The 6000-nt window shown below is 52.5% G+C and overlaps 1 pseudogene; it reads left to right on the top strand.

Annotated features, from left to right (window-relative positions):
* The window catches only part of LOC136113450 (dynein axonemal heavy chain 9-like), a 116692-nt pseudogene extending 111397 nt beyond the window's left edge, over positions 1-5295 (top strand).
* The last annotated feature ends 705 nt before the right edge of the window (positions 5296-6000 follow it).

Consider the following 6000-nt stretch of genomic DNA (forward strand, 5'->3'; position numbering starts at 1 on the left):
TCCGGGGAGATTTTGAAGGATGAGTATTGCCCTGTGTCTTTCTGCAGACTAACAAAATCACATTGAACGTGTGACATGGAGGTAGATTGTGGCTCACATAGAAGAACCACAAAATAGAAGAAAATATTTCATTAAAAAGAAACATAGAAATGATGGTTGCAATTCTTTTCATATAAATATGTGTGTGTGTGCTTTACACTGAATACGGCTTAATTTCACCTTGATTAGTACCACTGTAGTGACAGATTGTCACCTGTGATGTATCTTCCTACATGATTTTTTTTAAGTTTGATAATTTCCTTTAAAAGCAACTATTTCAATTCTGAAATCAAGATAAGACATAGGAATCAAGTTTTAGAAAATCTTTCTTTGGTTGCAACTGCATTTTTAGCAATGATCTCTGCACTAGTCTGTGGTCTGACAGCACGGAGTTTGTGTCATGGGCGGTACAACCTCAGTGAAGCAATAGGAATATATTGGCTCTGAAACGTGTTCTTTCCCTTGCTCATGACCTGGGGACGCTCACAGGTTTCTTTCATCTTGAAATGCTTTGGGTGCATTTGGATGCCTTCCAAATAATGAGCGTGCTAGCTGTGATAAAGAAAGGTTTCTAACTGCAGGAAGGAAATGAACTCGTTTTCAGCCAGAGCAGCACAGCCGCTGCAGACAAGGACACACAGGGCTCCACAGCTCTGCTTGTGTGGAAAGATGTGGAAGATGTTCCCGGGGTGCTGCAGCACTGCTCTGTCCCCTGTGAGTGTATCTCCTCCCAGTGCTGCTGGGTGACCCAGCTCCATCTGCCCTTGCCTTCCTTTCCTTCTGTGTGTGTGTGTATTGGTGGGGGAAACATCACTAGGAAGACGATCAGCTGCGAGTCCAAGCTCTGAAGAAAGCCGTGAGAGAAAGAGAGGAGAAAACACAAAAGGAGATGGAGCTTTTGAGGGCTAAGAAGAAACTCGAAGCCCTGAAAAAGGAACACCAGAAGCTCAGCAGCCAAGTGCAGAAGCACTCCATCTTCAAAAACTACCTGGAGGATGTGGTGAAGATCTCCCCACAGGTGAGTTTGGACATGAGAGACAGATCATGGCCTCAGGGAGGGCTGTATGTGGATGTTAAACCTGGAGGAGATAAGGCAAGTCCAGGGAAATCATGACACTTGGTCAAACCCAGAGACCTCAGGTGGGATGGGAGGAGGTTCCCTGCAAGCCAGGTGAGCCAAGGGGACCAGAGTGAGGGGAGGAAAAGCAGAAAAGGAGACAAAAGCTTGAGAAAACCAAAGAAAAAGTGTTAGAAGGGGGAACAGCACAGAGCTGAGGGGCATGGGGACCCCTTTGTGTCACTGTTTCACGTGACATGGATGGTTTGGGAGGAGGGCCAAGCTGCCCAAGAATGGGAGCCCAGGCAGCTGTCGGGAAAGCTGAGCCCTTCTCAAGGGTGTGCGGGCGTCCCTCCCTGCATCGCTCGCACTCCTGCGGCCCGGCTGCCCCACTCCCATGGCTGGGTGACTTGGCCCTGGCAGCTGCACTTGCGCTTTGTTTCCTACCAGAGCACTGGGGGGCGGTACGACATCTCCCCTTGCTGCTGGCAGTGGCAGCTCTGGGACCGGCACAACGGGGCCATCAAACAGGGAATGTGTGATGCTCACAAACCAACTGGGGCAGCAGGCTTGCCAAGAGGGGAAATCTTTCAGCTGGGGGAGGTGTTGTCCCTGGTCAGGACAGGGTGCCAAACAGCACGAGACTTGCAGTCATGAGGGGAGGGCAGGGGCGTTACTAAACCCAGGATCCTTGTGCTGCAGTTTGAGGACATCCAGGACGTCATTTCCCGCTACAAGCTGCTGGTGAGGACGCGCAAGGACCTGCAGCAGTCCCAAGAGAAGGACAGGGAAATGATGGAGCAAGCCAAGGTGCTCCTGGATCAGTACGAGGCAGAGAAAGCAGCTGAGATCCTGCAGTGCCAAAATGAGCTGGAGCAGCTCCAACGACGTTTTGCGCAGGCTCAAAGTGATGTCCGCTTCTGGGTGAGGAACTGCGGGATGGGCAGGGGAAGATCTCCAAGGCCTGGCTGGGTGAAGCCACAGGGTCATGGCAAGGCACAGTGGCAGACTTTGTAATTGGAGGAGATGCCTCATTTCATCCCTGCAGCAGGGGGTGCAGAATGACAAATGACAGACCAGGTCTGGAGCAGGTTATGTCAGGGCTTAAAACAAGTCCAACAGTGACCCAACTGGTGGTCATCTGGGCTGTACCAAGGCACGTGAATGTGTAGAAACGCGCGCAGCTCTGCTGGCCTCTGTTCCCTTTGCATCACTCTGAGGGGGCCTTGCCAAATTCCCTTCCTGGATACTCCAGGCTGCAGGAGTTGAGTCCCACCAGGCAAAGCTGGAAAGCGCGTGGTCTGGGCGGGTGGTGGTGGGATGCGCTGCCCCCAGGGTGTCAACTATCGGGGTATCTGGAGGACCCACTGGAATGAGGGGTGCAGGAGCTGGCAGAGAGATGGGGCTGCTCAAGGAGCAGCTGTGGTAGTTCCTGGATCTGCTTCCACCACACCAAGCTGAACCAGCTCCAGCATAGCCCTGGGTGAGGACAGGTTCTTCCTAGCAAAACAAAGGAGTGCGGAAGCCAGGCTCTCCAGCACTGAAGCTAGGGACTAACTGGGGGGACGGGGTGAGGGGGTAACCAGGCGGCTGTGCAAGAAGCCGGGCTGACTGTCGGCAGCCGGAGGAGGGGAGCGCTTTGCTCTGGGTCGGGGGAGCCAGAACTGGGGGGACGCAGCAGCTCCGCGCCCCGCCCCGGGGGGCCCACAGCCCCGTGTCGCAGCACTTTGCAGCCGCAGGAAAGCGCCCGGCACTTCCGGTGGATGGGCGCTCTGGTCACGCCCACAGCCCTCGGCTGACAGACGGGGCCCTCGTTTAGTGAAACGCCTGGGAGCAGGGAAGCTTCTGGAGCACTGACCGTATACGGGCCCAGCTCGGATTCCCTTGGGCTTGACAAGGAGGCTGTGGGACCTTCCGGCGGTTTCGGTGCGGGGCTGCGGGCGGAGCGTTGTCCTCAGACTGCGGACCCTGCGGGAGCTCCCCGGGCAGAGCCCCCCCCGCCCCGCCGGCCGGTGGTTGTGTCTGCTGGGGACCCTGCGGAGCCGCCAGCTTTCGTGAGTGGGGATGTGCCTTTGGAATTGTCATTCAAAGGGTAGATGAGCACAGCTCGGCTTCAGCCGGGACGCCTCTGTGCCTTTAGTTTTTGTTTTTCCCTCACCTTCCCTTTCGTGCGGAGCGGCCCGGCCCGGGACGGGGGGGTGTGGGTGTGTGTGCTGAGGGAACACCTCGTACCCAGCAGCCTGCTCCGTGCCGCTGCTCCTTGTCCCTGCATTTATATACGATACACAAATGTAAAGCAAACGGGGGGGGTGCGTGGGAGCAGGAGCGGCTGGGGGCTCCCGGGCCGGGCCTGACGCCTGCAGCGCCTCACGCTTTCCCGCTCCCGTCGCGCCGCCATCTTCGGCGCGGGCAGTGAAGCCGCCGCACTGAGGCCGTGCCCCGTGCCGCCGGGGAGGAGGGGAGCTGGTCGCTCTGGGAGCCGCTCTTGGGAGGCGGGCGGCGCACCCCGCCGAGGAGGGGGAGTTAACGTCCTTCGAGTCCTCCTCCTCGGGTACCGGCGCCGTTCGGGCGGTGGCTGATGAGGTGTCTGTGGCGGGGCGGGGAGAGCGCGGCCGGTGTGCCCTCACTAGAGATGGCGGCGGGGCGGTCTCTGGCGCGGCCAGGACGGCGGCCGCGGGGAGCGGCGCTCCAGCCCTATCTGTGATAATAAGAATTAAAAGTGTATGGGGAAGGAATATATTAGTGGAAGATTCCCCAGCTTATTTATTAGAGACAAACGTTTTACAGGCTCTGGGTGTGGAAGCACAGTTACTGCCTGGGGGGGTGATAAGGAGAAAATTTGAGAGCTATTCTATTACCTGGAAGTTTGTGTTGGTTTTGGCCAGGGTGGAGTTAATGTTCTTTGTGGTACCTAGTATGGGACTATGTTTTTTGATTCGTGCTAAAACCAGTGTTGATAATACAGAGATGTTTTTGGTACTGTTGAGCAATGCTTGCACAGGGTGGCCTGTTCTGCCTCCCACACTGCTCCACCAGCAAGTGGGCTGGGGGGAAGCGACAGCCAGTGGCACACTTATCTAAGCTCTTAGAGCCAGTGTCTTGAGTGTGTGCAAACTGCAGCAGTCACCGCTCTTCTGGTGAAAGAAAGCAGGAAATTAAACCCTGCTGCTTTCCTGCGGAGAGATGACAATGGGCTGCACCTCCTCATAGATGGGACTTCGGGGATAATTCAGGGGAAAAGACACAATGGGTGTGCCATCGTTGAAGGTGTGAGTGGTGAAATAAGAAACGGGCAGGTTACCTAATAACTGGTCAGCTCAAACATGCCAGCTATACGCTGTCAATCAGGCACTGCAAATGTTAGATGGAAAAGAAGGTACCGTCTGTAATGGTTCTAGATATGCATTTGGAGTAGTGCACACCTTTGGGAAAATCTGGGAAGAATGGGGTCTAATGAATAGCAAAGGGAAAGAATTGGTTTGTGAAGAACCAGTTGGACAAGTGTTACATAATCTGATGTCACCAATAGAAGTGGCTGTAGTGCATGATGTCCATTGGGACATCAGAGGGGAAACTCCTTTTGTGTCAGGGGAGATTGGTTATCAGATGAAATGGCCTGAGAAGCAGCCTTAAAACCTGAAGTGATAACTGTAAGTTATCTCACGCTTGAGGTCCTGGCCTCACAGGAAATTCCAGTTTTTGATGAAAAATAAGAAGAAGTCCTCCAAGAATTAGGAGCCAGGGAACAGAGTGGGAAATGGGTACTCCCAGATGGTAGAGAAATGTTAAATAAGCAAATCATGAGGGAGGTATTAGCGATTCTACATCAGGAGAGTTATTGGGGAACTCAAGCAATGTGTGACGTAATACGGGAATTTATACTATAGCCAAGCAAATTTGTGAAAGATGGGTGGTTTGTAAAAGAAGAAATAAAAAGGCACTTAAAAAGCAGCCTGCAGGAGGGCAGGGTCCAAGTTTACAACTCTCTCAAAATATTCAAGGTGATTTGCCTGTAGCTGGTGGAATTAAATACATACTAGTGTTGGTTGATCACCTTGCCAGCTGGGGAGAAGCTTTCCTCCTGAGCACTGCCGCAGCAGCAGTGGTAGCAAAAGTTTAATAACAGGTGGACCTCCACAGTTTGAAACTAAGGATTTATTTCTCAAAAACTGTATACTCGGGTTGTCTTGCCTATCTTCTCTCAGGCACAAGGCCTTCTGGCACAAACTCTGCCTTTAGAGTTTGCAGCTCACAAGTTTCAGCCTGAAAACTGGGTCCTGGTCAAATCCTGGAAAGAAACGGAAGCTTCAGCCAGATTGGGAAGGAGCATTTCAAGTTCTGCTGCTCACCGAGACAGTGGTACGACCAGCTGAGAAAGGGTGGACTCATTAGACACGGATTAAAGAGCCAATGGAACCTCCAAAGGACAATGACGAGTGGCAAGTATTGACAACTGATGACCCCCTTCGACTAAAGATACAGAGATGAAAATGAAATGAAACCTTTGGGGATTGTTAATCCTGTGTATGTAGAATTTACAAATGGGTTACTTAACAAACGTCACTGAAACTGAAGGTTCCCTAACAATTTGAGTAGATGATTGCCACATCCTTAACTGTGGGGATGTACAGAGCTAAAGAGAATGGAGTTATGAAAAGAAACGTGTCCAAGGGGCCTGAGTCTAAGGATGATTTAAAGAAGTGCACAGTTTTTGTTAGTGTCTCTCATTGCCCCTCCTGGTACAGTGTTATTTGGAGCACAGAGTTTAGGGGATGGACAGTGAGCAATGAACGGTTATAGAGTTGCAAAGAAAAATGACCCTATCTACAGGACAGTCTCTCCCAGGATGTGAGTCTCTGCAGTGCAACCCTTTGCTAATTGCAAGGCAGAGAGCAGATGATTCA

Source organism: Patagioenas fasciata, chromosome 32 (assembly GCF_037038585.1).
Source record: "Patagioenas fasciata isolate bPatFas1 chromosome 32, bPatFas1.hap1, whole genome shotgun sequence".
NCBI lineage: Eukaryota > Metazoa > Chordata > Aves > Columbiformes > Columbidae > Patagioenas > Patagioenas fasciata.